This window comes from Phyllostomus discolor, chromosome 1, assembly GCF_004126475.2.
Source record: "Phyllostomus discolor isolate MPI-MPIP mPhyDis1 chromosome 1, mPhyDis1.pri.v3, whole genome shotgun sequence".
In the NCBI taxonomy this organism is placed as follows: domain Eukaryota; kingdom Metazoa; phylum Chordata; class Mammalia; order Chiroptera; family Phyllostomidae; genus Phyllostomus; species Phyllostomus discolor.
The window spans coordinates 23416517-23431130 of NC_040903.2; the positions used below are offsets into that span (position 1 = coordinate 23416517).

A 14614-nucleotide genomic window follows, 5' to 3' on the forward strand; every position below is an offset into this window, starting at 1 on the left:
CTAGAAAAATCCTTGTTGTTGTTGGCCACAGCTCATGGCATCAGCCTGAGATTGCTGCAAGAATGCCAGCCTCCCAAGACCAGATGCCAGGGGCAGAGCCATGTGGAGGTGTGGATAGAGGTGAGTCAGCTCAGACCACCAGCAATTGTCTGTAGAGAGAATGTCCAGGTCTTGTCTACACCCAGCATTGGCACAGGCACTCGGTGTTTAATAAGCAAACCATTAGGAGTGAAACAAATACAACTTTAAAATGCCTGAGTAAACAGGTTTGTTTCTTTCTTCACCCTAGTGGCCCATGTCCTCGCCAAGGAGATGGATGATGTCCAATCTTAACCTGAGAGCCCACACAGCTGGAGGCACCTGGGGGAAACAGCCACAGACAAAGCCCACCTGGCACACAACAGAGATGGAAAGCAGCTCTTCTTCCCTCACTGTTGCTGAGAACAACTTGGCAGATGCTAGCCACCCTGAAGAGAATCACTTATACAATTTAGGAGTGCTCTGGATGCATGAAAAACTGACCCATTTAGCAACTCTCTGGAATCCCTGAGAGTGAAAAGTATTGCCTAAGTCACCATCTTGTCTTGTTATGAGGCAACCGAGGCTATGGAAGACACTGCAGAGGCAGGGAAAATGCAAACCCCTGTCCTTCCCATCGCAAGCTGGGCAGGAGTCTGGCAGCTGTAACATGTGGGAAGGCAGGTAGGGGAGGGCCATATGCTATGGTTCTCTTTCAGTGTTCATTTCCCTTCAGAAACTAGGTTATAAAGTAAGATACCCATGTCAAACACCAGTGTTTCCAACCAACAGTGAGAACCTAGATTAGAATTTTCCAACAAGCAGATTCAAAGGCAACTCCACGTTATGGTAAGTCACATGAAAAGAATGAATTAGAAGAGTGGGAACTGTCATCGAAAATGGGTTCTTTAGGTGGAGAACATCTCTCTGGAAAGGTGACATTTGGAATTGGGCCTGCAGTGATGACACAGAGAGAGCCACAGTCTGAGAGGAGAGCCCTAGGCAGAGGGAACAGCAAGTGCAGCCTTGAAACCGAAATGGGCTGGGTGCCTGAGGAACAGAACAGAAGCCAATGTAAAAATAAGAAGCATAGTGCAAGATGAAGCAGATGAGATAAACAGGGGCCACATCAGGCCAGGCCTTGCATCACAGCCAAACACTGGATTGTATTTTACTCCATATTTTGCTTAAATATTATGACTTTTGATTTCTTAGCATTATAATTCTTTATTTACCAGAGACACGAGTATTCCAAAGCACGAGTTCTCAAAATGTGGTCCCCAGTCCAACCCATTGGTACCACCTTGGGAACTTGTTAAAAAAGTCATAGGCCCAGCCACAAACCTGCTGAATCAAAAACTCTGGGGCTGGGGTCCAAAGGTATGGAAGACACTGCTGAGAGCAGGGAAGAGTGCAAACCCCTTTCCTTCATACTGCAAGCATCTGAACACACACATACACACATGCACAGAACAAGGAAACAAGACCATATGAATAAAAATCAAGAAAACACAGAGTACGGGCCCTTGGATATAGAGGTTTTAGATACTGACTTTAAACATCTATACTAAATTTGTTGAAAGAAATAAAAATCAACCTTCAAATTTTTGACAGAGAACTGGAAACTCTTTTTTTAAAAAAGAGCCAATGAAAATGCTAGAAGAAAAATAATACTAATAAACTAATAATAAAATCATAATAACCGTATGTTAAACATACATACAAGTGGACACAACTAAAGAGAGATTTGCCACATGGAAGAAAATATCCAGCAGGAAGCATGGATGGAGATAAAAACAAAAGGAAAAATTAGAAGAGAATATGAGAAGCATAGAAAAGCACTTCTTTAATGAGTTTTTAAAATTTAAATGTCACAAACTGATACTTTTGTAAAATAAAATTTAAATAAATTGGACAGGTAAAATAAAAAAGGACATACTGAATATAAGACCAAAATTTTATTAGAGTCATAACACATAAAATTATGCTGCCAATTGCTACAAGACTTTAAAATGCTTACTCACAGTTTTTGTATTTACCTTTTTTCAGACCATGGCACTGACATAAAAGAGCCATAAAAAAATTGAATGTGTGGTGGATTGAAGTCTCCGAAGGTGAGGACAGAGACAATGGAACAGAATTGCAAATTGATAGAGTTAATAGCTGAGAATTTTCCAAAAATAATTAAATATGTAAATCAACAGATTCAAGAAACCCAACAATGGTAGATAAAAGGAAACTTAGGCACTTTATATTAAATCTGTTAAAGATCATAAACAAAGAAAATATCTTAAAGGCAGCCAGAGGAAAATACACAGATTAGCATCAAAGGAGCAATCGTTAGACTTACAGCTAATTTCTCAACACCAATACTGGGAGGCAAAAAATGATGGAATTATAGCTTCAAAATGCTGAAAGAAAATAATTGCCAACTCTGAATATATATATATATATATATATATATATATATATGAAATTTTCAGACAAACTGAAATAGGGGACATTCATCTTTAACATATCTGAACTAATATATTATGGCCTTCAGGCAAAAGGAAATGATTCTAGACAGAAGACCAAACATGCAAGAAGGAATGATAAATATGAGTATCAATTGTATAAAACAATAACAATAATGTAGAGAATTACATAGAAAATTATAATACATTGCAAGTGAAACAGAGGTATGTGTTTTCAGGTCCAGCACTGTCCAGGAAGAGAGGGAAGAACCAATTAATATTGTATTTTTTATAAATCAAGTGTGCATATTGCAATATTTAGTGTAACCATTACAAGAATTTACAGGATTGGAATAACTTTTTAAAAGCCTTCATGCATGCAAATGAAAACAAGAAATGAAAATACAGAACAAGCAGTATACATTGCAAAGCTAAAGTGGTAGATTTCAACCCCCAAATATCAGAAATTGGATTAGGTGTAAATACTTAAATTCCCAGATGAAAAGATAAAGATTGTCATGCTGAATCACATTAAGTTGCATGTGATGTTTATAAAAGACAAATCTAAAACATAATAATTCCCAAAGATACAACAATATCAATATCATTTGTACTTTGCCACAATCGACTTCTTCCCAGTCCTGCAGGGAGAAGCCTGGAGCCTGAGGACACTTTCTATGGCTTCTCGTTCTTCATCCGAAACACTCCATCGGCTGGCTGATATTAACCAGAACACATCGCTTCCGTTTTCTTCTCCACATCTGGATGAAACAAGATTCTTGACAGTGACCGTGACAACATTATGTTGCTGTCCTCAAGGCCTGCCTCTGCCTCCATTCATTGCTTCTGGACCAGACTGGGAGTCGGTGCCGAGGCAGCCCAAGTGGAGAAACACCGCCTGACTCAGAAGGAAACCTCCTCAGAAAGAGTCACAAGGCTTGGCTGAGACGTATCAACATGAACAAGGGAAACACGTGAGAGGGATTTCAAGGATGATACACAGGAGGAAAGGAGGGGAGCAAAATACGAAGGGGAGGGAGGGGTTCCTGACTTGGGACCCCCCTCAGAGTTAGTATTAGTGTGTTTGTGACTGACTCTTTGAAGTTTGGACACGATGACGCCTTCCAGTAAATTATAGGGAGGGGCTGCAGTACCATGGCAGAAAATTGAGAAAAGGGGTCAGAATGTCCACGGAGACAGGCATGCTAGAACAAATTGATCATGTGGGACTTACGATTCCTAGGAGGGTCCGGAGGACATTCCTCTCACTGGGCCACGGGGAGCATATCAGTGAGAGGCAACCACATCTTTGAGAAGCTCAGTGACGACTGTCCACCGTAGACCAGAGTGAGAATAAGGGACTCTGCCACATCACTGGGCTTCCTGGTCTCAGTGGGAATGATCATGGGGTTCCGGGACAGCAAGGGCCAGATGTCCGTGCTGACCCATCAGAGTCCAAAGGGACATAAATCACAACAGGCAGCATGGCTGGAAGCATAATCAGAGTGCCTCCAATGACAGAAGTTTTTATGGTGGCCAGTAGACCATGGTGGTCCTAGGAGTGAGTGGATGAGCAGCCAATAAGGATACTACATGCATGACTTTTATAATAAGAACAAAAAATCAAGAGCTAACAAGGAGAAGGCTGATGTGCCCACAATCTCCAGATCTAAGCCAGTTCTCAGCCCCAAAGCCTGGGTCCCCTTGTTGAAGGACCCTGCAGGGCCTCCCCACACTAGTGATGTTTCCAGGAGTTCGGTGATCTGAGGTCAGAACATCCCCTGTGAGGTCAAGAACAAGCTATTACACCCTTGTTGAGCACCACCGGGGTTTTTCTTGTTTTTTAACTTTTATTTATTTGTTTTTAGAGAGGGGAGAAGGGCGGGAGAAACAGAGGGAGAGAAACATTGAGGTGAGACGGAAGCATCAATCACTTGCCTCTTGCCTGCACCCCAGCCAGGGGCCAGGCCCGCAACCCATGCGTGTGCCCTGGCCAGGAATCAAACGGGCTGCCTTTCACTTTGCGTTAGCCACACCAGTCAGGGCGAGCCCTGCTGGATTTTGGAGAAACATAACTATGACAGGGAATGCTGCTCAAACCTACGTATTGGGTGATTTAAGAGATTCATAATTTTGAGGGGGCTCTGCAGTAGATCCAGGCTGTCATAAAATGCCCTTAGCTCCTATGAAATGGCAGATCTGATGATGCTAGGGGTACCTGTGACAGATAAGGATGCTATGTAGAGTCCTGGGCAAGTCTCAATAAGACAGACACAGTGTTGCCTCCTAGGGTTTGTCTGGGACTGCCCTCTTCAAAGGAGGATGACCCACTGTTTGAAAAGCAGCTCCCAGGGTGCTGTTGAGCCATGTTAGACGCTGGCATTTCTCCTGCCAGCGACGGTCTCAACCTGTTCTGCTTCCCCTCACAACAAACTTTCTTGAAAGAATCATCTACATATTCACAATCTCCACTTACATTTTTTCCATTCTGTTTTAAAACAGCCTTTTATCTCCTCAATTCCACTAAAACTGCTTTTGTGAAACACCAATGACCTCCATGTTCCAAACCCAATGGCTAGTCTTCAGCCCCCTTTGAACTTGATCAGTCAGCGGCACCTGACCCAATCAGACACTTCCGTCTTAAAATACCTTTTCCCTTTGCTCCCCAGGACCTCACTCTCTCTTCCTCTCACTGGTTGCTCCTCATCGCCTTAACTGGTTCTTCCCACATCCATCCCCTAACCATTAATGCTGGAGTCTCCAAGGCTCAGACATGGATTGCTTTTGCCCTCCACCTATAAACTCTCTTCCTAGCAGACCTCGTCCCATCAGTAGCTTTAATTTTCTATGTGCTTTCCATTCCCGAATCCCCAATCTCTCCTCTGAACTTCGGGCTATCATACCCAACAGTCTGTGGACCTCTCTGCTAGTTGTCTACCTGAGACTTAAAATTTCCCAGACCAAATTATGGACCCCCTACCTCCAAAGCTGTTTCTCCACCAGCCTTCCCCTCTTCAGTAAACAACAGGGATGTTCCTCCGGCTGCTCAGGCCCCAGACCCTGACTCATCTGTGTGTCTCTCATTCCAAACTCACGTTCCATTCATCGGGAAATCTTGCCAGCTATTCCTTCAAAATACTTAGAATCAGGTACATCCTTAGTTCATCCGCTCTCGTCTCTCGGTTAGATTATTTCACCCTGTTTCCCTGCTTCCACCTTTGCCCTCTTCAATGAATTTTCAAACCAGCAGCTGGAATCCTACCTCACTTCAGCTGAAAACCCCCCACAAGCTTCCCTTGCAAATCCGCAGGACCTGCAGTGACCCAGGATGTCCCACAGGCGCTGCTCAGCCCGGGCTTCCATCTGACTCCCCTCCCACCACTTTCCCTGCACTGTCTCTGGACACACTTCTCTGTCTCGGATGGAGTCAGCCTCAGGGCTCCCTCACTTCTGCTCCAAACTGCACTTCCCCAGCAATGCTGGCTCCTCCCTGTCTCCTGTGCCTTTCTTTATTGTGCTTCATAGTATGTGTCCCCACTTGCTATGTTATATAATATACTAATTTTTATTGTCCGCCCCAACCCAGTAGATTATAAATTCTAAGAGAGCAAGAGCTTGTTTAATTTCTCTGTCTCCAGACTTCACGACAATGGCTGGAATAATTAAATAATTAAATGCTCAAAAGATTTTTGTTGAGTGCATGCACAAATATCAGGTCCTTTGCTAAACCTAGAGTTTAGGAAGGGAAGTATAGATCAAAAGTGATTCACACCTTGTCCTGGCCAGTGTGGCTCGGCTGGCTAGAGCACTGAAGGTCGCAAGTTTGATTCCCAGTCAAGGCATACCCACGTTGTGGGTCCCATCTCCGGTGGAGGCACACAGGAGGAGGCAGCTGGCAACCAATCGATGTTTCTCTCTGGCATCTATGCTTTTCTCTCTCCTTTCCTCCCTCCCACCCTCTCTCTCTAAAAAGCAATGCAAAAATGTCCTCCAGTGAGGATTAAAAAAAGAAAAGATTCATAGTTGAAATGCCAAAGGTCAAAGATAAAGAGATAGGAGGGTGGGTGTGGGAGAATGGGTGAAAGGTGAGGGGATTAAGAAGTACAAATAGGTGGTTACAGAATAGCCATGGGAATGTAAAATACAGCATACTGAATAAAGTAGCCAAAGACCTTACACGCATGACCTGCGGACATGAACAAGGGTGGGAGGGTTGTCCAAGGGCATGCTGGGTGCTGAGTGGAGGGGGGCAAAGGGGGGAAAATGAGCATAACTGTAATGGCATAAGCAGTGAAATACAATGTTTTGTTTTTTGTTTTTTTTTAAAGAGAAACAGCATGACCCCTTAGAGAGTCGTGTTTGGGAAAGAGAACTACCAACAGGGTGCATTTACAATTCTATTGGTGAAGCAGCACCACAAAAAAAAATTGCAGAACTTAAATATCAAAATAAGTGTGGATGATTGTTCACTTAAAGACGACTTAAATTTATTTACTGATGTCACCACAATACATTCAATAATTTTTTTTTAATGATTCAGACCTTTAGAAGCTTCCAGTTTGCTATACCTCCCCACCGCACAGGGTATATACTTCACAGACTATAAGAAATAGTTATAACCGGGGAAGTGTAACCAAGCATAGCAAATAACCGGTGTTACTCCTCTTACTCCTTACTGTTGCTATTGCTTCTGTACTTAGGACATTACCTTATATTGAAGACTTAACATGGGTCCATTGCTACAGCAAATTCAGACACGGTCACGCTAGTCTACCTCCCTATGGTGACATGGGAGAATTCCACACGGCCAGGTCTGGTTTTAGACAGACGGCAAGAGTCTCCAGAAGCCTGAGTGACACATCCACGCTTCTCCCGCCAGCTCCCTCAAGAGGCTCCCGTTCCCTGGTTCAGCAGAACCTGGAATTACACAATGTAGAATCCACTGACCTCTGAGAAAAGCAAGTCACGCCCCAAGGAGAGCTGCAAACAGAAGCGTTCCTAAGCCTGAGTGAGTCTTTGTTGACACTGGTCTCTGGTTACACCCCAAGCAGAAAAAGGAGGAAATTCAGTCTTCAAAGCCAGTGCTTCCCCACTTGGGTCTGACCCCAGCCGAATCCCTTCCCCCACTCCACCCTGCGCACAAGGCACACACTGTGAGGTCACGGACACAAATGCTGGTGTGGGGGGAGGCATTTGCAGGTGACACACTATATATATAGCTAAAGTAACTTATAGGTTCCATCTCATGTTACGCGCCTTAGGGAGAGCTGAAAACTTTGAATGGTTTCTCTCAAGCATGCCATGTCGTGAATTCCCTCTCCTGTCTAAAACCCTTCCTTGGCCCAGACCTCGGGAGTCACCTTGCAGGAGAATCTGGCCATTCCCAGCACACCCTCTGTCAGCCTCCTGGTGAAGCAGACTTACCTGGAGGGCCCAGGTCTGCCCCGAAGAGGCGAGGCCACAGGGCTGACATCTCACGAACAATCACCTTGGCTCCAGAATTCCAGAGAGGCCTTTCCTCAGACCCTTCAAAGTTTCCTGGAGTGTGAGTCTCCTGTTTCTCCAAGCCAGGGCCAGGGGAGACAAGGGCTGGGCCTGGGTGCCGCACCGCCCCACCACACATCACCAGCAGATTTCATAAGTCCACCCGACATCTGTTCTCTTGGCCTCACCACCCTTCTCAGCATGACGCTCCACACGGCCCTGGCCCCGCGATGAGCCATACTTGTCATTCCCGGCTTGGACTGTCGGGCTCACCTATGCCAACCAACGGCATCATTTCTGCAAAGGAAGACTGAGGGCCCGAGAGTGGAGGCCGTGTGCTAAAGGTCAAAGAACCTGCTAGGGTCAGAGGGGGCAGGAATTTCCGACTCACGGTCCCCCGCACTGGGCGCTTCCAAGGAATCAACCTCCTCACTCACATCCCTCAGAGTCTTCCTCTTCCCATTTCTTTCCCTTGCCCTACCTTTTGATTCTTCTTAGGAGGTATTTCTTTCAGGGTCCCCAACAGATCCAGCCCACAGGTGCGTCTCAGTACTGTCCCCCTCGTTCCACTGAAAAAGCTCAGAGCTCTGTTCCCCTGCGCCCTCGGCCCCCTTGCTGGGCTCAGACCCCCACTGCTCCCCTCTTGCCTTCAGCATACTGTAAAGAGCCTCTGAGTCCTTAAAGCGTGTTTATGTGCATCACCTCGCTGGTGATCACTGCGGATCTTGTGAAGTTGTCTGAGAAAATGGGTTCTTTACTTCATTTTCACAGATGGGAGGCCAGCTGAGGGGCTCGTCTGCACTATCTGGTGGATAGGTCACAGAGTCCCGGGGTAGGGTTTTCACCCCCCATCTCTGCTTTTAAGGGGCTTCCATTCTCAGTGGCTTCTCCCCGCTATGGAGTGGCCCCCGGGGCCCCACCCTCACCCAGTTTCCTTCTGCACATTCATGCCCTTGGCCCCAGTCATCTGTCACCTTCCAAGTTTTCAAATGCACATATTTCTGTTTTTTTTCCTAGACATCTCCATACTTGGGTGATACCTCAGGAGCTGCCAGAATAATGTGGCACATAGTAAGTACTCAGTTAAATAGTGACCAGCAACAACATCGCCAGTACCTGGATGGCAGTGGTTTCCTACCTACACCCTAAGCACGCCCCTCCCCACTGTCCAGGCCATCTACAAGTCACCTCTCACAGACACACGAGCCCAGAAGAAAAATCTCGGAACGATGTTGCCTCCATACAAATAGAAGCAAAGGAATTTTTTTTAAAACCACTGAAATCCCATCTATACATTCATGCCCTTCACCCCAAAAATAAAACCCAGTTGTAAGTTCTGACCACGTTTCTCATTAAGAAAATTATCACTCCCCAGATAAAAATCCAACAGTCTCCTGCCATGCCTCTGCGAAGCAAGCTGGGCTCTAATTCTATCCAGCCACTCAATGTTCCCCAAACAGAGCAGATCCTTTGTGTGAAGAGGTTAAGAGCCTGCACTTAGGGGTTCAAATCCTGGCTCTTCCACTCACTAGCTGTGCACCTGTGGGCCAGTCACATAATCTTGCTTGGCTTCAATTTCCTCTTGATTAAAAAAGGAAGAAAATCTGCTCCACAGGTTTTATGTGAGAATCAAATGAGATGATCCATGTAGAATAGTTAGCAGGTGGCTGCACGTAATAAACTCTCGCCAAGCGCTAGGCACTCGATGTTATTATTAGAGTTCATACGCTTTTTCTCTTTGCCCAAACTAGTTCCACAGGATGTCATCACCACCACTCCCTCCTCACTTCCTGTCGATCTAGTCATCTGCAAGATGCCTCCTCCATGAAGCCCTTCTGGATTGACGTTTCTAAGTTCCCTCTGGGGCAGGTGCATACCCTTTCTGTCTGCAGCGCTTTGCCTGGAGCCTCCTGTACTGCATCAGGAGCATCCTGAAGACTTGTCTGCTGCCCATTGCAGGGGAGGGGGTGGGGGAGAGGGAAGGTGGAAAGAAGTGCTGATGTCTGGCTGTAAACTCGCCAACCTTAACCTTAACCTTAACCAAAACGTAATGTTAAAAAAAAAAAGCATTATATTGACACATAGATCCTTCCTACAAGTGTTCTTAAATATTTAAGAACCCTCATTTACATCATATCACATGTACCTCCAAGCCCACCCCTCAGTCTCTTTGAGGAAGGGTATTGTTTGAGCCACCCCCTTTCCTGACATTCTCTTTTTGAATGATTTGTTAAAGAAATTAAATTGTAAACTGCTATGAATTGATCGGATCCAGCTTTATTTACTCAAAGATGCTCCTCTGTCAGCAAGCCACTTGACCTTGGAGGAGCGGACTGTGGAGCGGGGAGCGCACAAGATTGCATGTAGAGGCTGCAGGACGGGTAACACACGTCCCCCCACACACAGAGTCTTGGCCCCGAGACCAGGACGTTTTATTTACTACTACGGACGTTCTCACCAGGAATTAAATGCCTCCTGGTAAATGAGAAAGAAGTCATTTTACCACATCCCCCCTGTCTTCTGCCACCAGTCCCACCAAGTTCATACTTTCTACACAACTGTTAAAAATAGGAGCTACATAAACACTTAGAGTAAAGGAAGAAACCTCAACATCTCCTAGAATGGACATTTCTGCATTTTGCAAAAGAATTAATGTATCTCATATCCTCTTTTGTCTGTCAAGGCACACAAAAAAAATATGGAAAACAACTAGATGCTGGTCGTTTCAATCCGGAAGGCACCAGCCTTCCCATCTACAATGAGCGCCTCAGAGAAATGGTGGTGTGCCAGGGGTACAGGCAGAGCTGTTTTTAGAGAAGCAAAACAAAACTGCAGAAACTGGTAGGCCCAAATGTGTGCAGTATCTAAACTGGCCAAGAAACCGTGGCGTGAAAGCCTGCAGCCCACACCTGCAGGGACCTGGGCGGCCCAGAGGCGCAGAGCGATCTGCACTGGGTCCTGTGAAAGGCAGGTGCAGTTTGCAGACGGGAGGCCTGGCCGTGGGATTGTGCCAAGGACGTCACAAAGCCCAGTTGATGGAAGCCAAGTTTAAGATCAGAGCTCAGAGTTAAATACAGGAGACAGCAATCACCATAGGATTTAGGTATAAAAGGAGAATTGTCATATTTTTTTTCCTATGAGTTTAATACTGAGTGGGGAAAAGTTGCATTATGTTTTCTTTTTCACGGAGTACATTTCCATGATAGAGTCCGCTCCTTAGAAACAAAACGATATTTTTTCTCATATCATTGAGTTATCCAGACACATCAGAATCAATCCTATCTTTGTCAAAATAAAAACATACTAGTTTTGTTTAAAGAATGTCTACAGATCCCTGGCTGGTATGGCTCAGCGGATTGAGTGCCAGACTGTGAACCAAAGGATAGCCAGTTCAATTCCCAGTCAGGGCACATGCCTGGGCTACAGGCCAGATTTCCAACTGGGGGAGCTCAAGAGGCAACCACACATTGATGTTTCTCTCCCTGTCTTTTTCCCTCCTTCCCCCTCTCTAAAAATAAATAAATAAGATCTTTAAAAAAAAAAGATTGTCTATAGAAACATGTATATTTAAAGTCCAAGTGTAAAATGAAGCAGCCAGAAATATCCTAACATTAAAACAACACAGTCCTAACTTAAATTACAGTGTTGCCTATTTGAATCTCCAGATTGACTTGTACTGCTGGAATGGCCTGGGAAAAATGAGAAAAGTATTTTCTTTGCCTTATAGTATGCTAGGCACTGTTGAGGTTCCTCACAGACATGTGAGCGAGGTATCATTATTGCTGTTTTACAGATGGGGACTCTGAAGCTCAGGGAGGTGAAATAGCTTCCCTGAGATCACACAGCTGATGAATGGCAAGATTCAAATGGTTAAAATTAGGGTTTTCCCTTGACACGGTTAGAGAGAGTTCTTGTACACCACTGAGTGTTGCAGAGGTTATAAGGTACTAACAGAAACACTGTTAAAGTGAGGTGGTCTGTGGTCAAATTTTACTACTTAATAGAGAATAATTTCTGGGAAAATGTTCATGTATTGATTGAACTTGGAATTTACAATAAAATTTGCAACACTTAAAAATACTACCTGCTTTAATTTGAAGGACATTTTCATGTTTTCCTTTTTTTAAATATTTTATGGCATAGTTCTGGAATTGAAAGTGAAAAAAGAACTTCTATTTTAGCCTGTTCTCTGCACCTCCAAAGTTTCTTAGCTATTACTAGTAGCTCCTATAAAAACAAACATGTAAGAAATTCGCTAAAGTGAAAATTCAGTTTTGAAAAACAACTAAACACATCAAAAAGGTAAGCACTGGATGATACTTTCTAGAAGACAACATTAATATATAACTACTTTAGTAAAAATTATGAATCTGTTTAAAGCAAAAAAAGCAAAACAAAAAAAGTTAAGTAACCTAATCAGATCACTTAGAGAAATGAGTATTTTTCTCTGCCCTACCCTGAGATCATATTGCTATTTAACCTGCTTTTAAACAAACAATAATTTCTAAGCATTTTTTCTATCCTGTAAGCAAATGTTCTTTGCTTCGCTAAATGACAATGTTCAAGAAATGCCTATCACAGAGGCGTAAAAAAACCCTTGGCAACATTCCAGAAGAAATTCACTCTGTGTAATGTGTTCCAGCAAAAGTTCAACAGCTTTCTGGTGAGCCTGCTGGCTCACTGTGCACTTGAACAGGATCTGGAAAAAAACAAAAGAAAAACTGATAGACATTTTCCTCTCTGTTAGTCTGGCAAAGTAGCCCTCAGCTCCTTTTAGCTAACTTCCCAAGCTTGGAAAAATGAACGCGTGTATGGTTAACTTGCAAATCCTGCCCTGGGCTCTGGTGTAAACTTTGTTTTACTACCTTCGATTCCCTGAAATTCAAGTGTAATTATACTGTTTGTCTTTTCATCCAATAAAATGTGCATTAGCATTTCGTTCACTTTGGAGTGTTTGTCTGGATGAATGTATGCTTTCAAACAGCTAGTGCTGCTGTCATAATGAGAATGCTTTAGATAATACACAAACTCTTAATATAATATTGAAAAGAGAGAGACTGGAGGGACAAACTTCTTCAAAACATTTCAAAAGTGTGTTCGTGATTGGCTGCTAAATTCTCCGGATATTTATATAAGAATTTCCCAAAGTGCAAAAGTAAAGACTTTAAAATGCAATCCATGTCCCATCTACAAAGTGACAGAGACACACATTTTAATGTTCTGTGCAACTCTTCCCTAGGATGAGCATTTCCCACTTGAGAAAGAAAACGGTTGGACACATTACAGGTCTGTGAAACTGCCGTGGTGCGTTTGGCCCCAGCTCTCCCTGGGGGTGGGGGAGGCAGGGCTGGGCTGGGCTAGGCGGGGCGGGGCTGGGCACAGGGTGTGCACCGAGGGCCTGTTTGACCTCAAATGTCCTGAAGGGAGGAAGGGGAGGATGGTTGGAAAGGTAAAATTTTCTCTATTTGATGTTGTAGGACCACTGCTTCGTGCTGAAACCACACCCACTTTGCAAAAGAGACACTGCAGATCCAAACGCCACGCCTGCGAGAGAACTTGAACCCGATGAAAGGACCAAAGGTGCCAGGACTTGCCTTCACAGGCCCTTCCACTGCCAGTCCCTCAGCCTGTCTCGAGCAGGGCTTTTTCCGGTTCCCTGGGCCTCTTACAGGAGTAGGACAGAAAGGCCACCGGCTCAAGACCGAAAATGTAGACGTTTGAAGGTGTCACAGAGATGCACCGACAGGATTAAAGAGAAAGGACTCGCATCACACAACTTTAATGCCTAAATATATACATTTAAAATATGCCATCCTGGTGGTAACATTCTTTTGGCATGTCTTCACTTATACTGTGCTGGAAGTCTCAAAAAAAAAAAAAAAAAATAGAGAGACCCAGCTCTCAGAACGCCTGCGAGGCCCTGGAAACCAGGAAGCTGTGTGGTGCATTAGGACAAGGCTGGCTGCTGCAGCTGGGCCCCCAGACTCGCGGAGCAAGTCACCAAAAGCAAAACCAGCACAACACAGATGAAACCAAAGATATCTGTGACTGACACCCTTATCCTGATCTCCTTTCCGTCCCCAAAGGTAGCCCTGATTATGAGTTCAATATGTTTCCTTCCAGATCTTTAAACAGACACACACACATACACACACTCAAACACAAACAGAATAAGTGAAGCTATTTCATGTGGCTTTTGTTTTTACATATTGGATACAAGGCTATCCATGTCCTAAAAATGCTTTATTCGTTTCACAATATCTGAGGCGTATCCGTGCGGCTACATAGAGATTTGTTTCACTACTTTTGGCTGCTGAATAGTACTCCATCATCTGAAACCACGGCCTTGACGTAACCACTCCCCTGTTGAAGGACATTCAGTATTTGTCTGCCGATGATCTGGTGCATTCTCCCAGCCCGCTTGATCTTTCTTTTCTCAGAAGTCTGACTACACGTTATTTTCCTTAGCTGTTTCATGTATGTGAGGCCTATCTCCAAACTAGGAGATAAAATTCTAGAGAGCAACCACTATGTCCGGCATCGAATAGGCATTAGATAATAATTTGGTAGAGAGATGAACAGCAGCTTTGAATTCACAGAGGCTCGACAAATTCTATTTATTTATTTCCTTCCCTTTCTTAAAGGAGAAGTTACGT

At 44.3% G+C, this 14614-nt stretch overlaps 1 long non-coding RNA gene across 1 annotated transcript; it reads right to left on the minus strand.

The window, feature by feature from the left end:
* Window positions 1-1963: 1963 nt before the first annotated feature.
* On the minus strand, window positions 1964-8406 carry LOC118499204. Its single transcript, XR_004901728.1, has 2 exons — window positions 7422-8406; window positions 1964-3372 (listed from the first exon to the last, which is right to left on the minus strand). It is a non-coding gene; the product is annotated as an uncharacterized LOC118499204 (long non-coding RNA).
* Between the last annotated feature and the right edge of the window lie 6208 nt (window positions 8407-14614).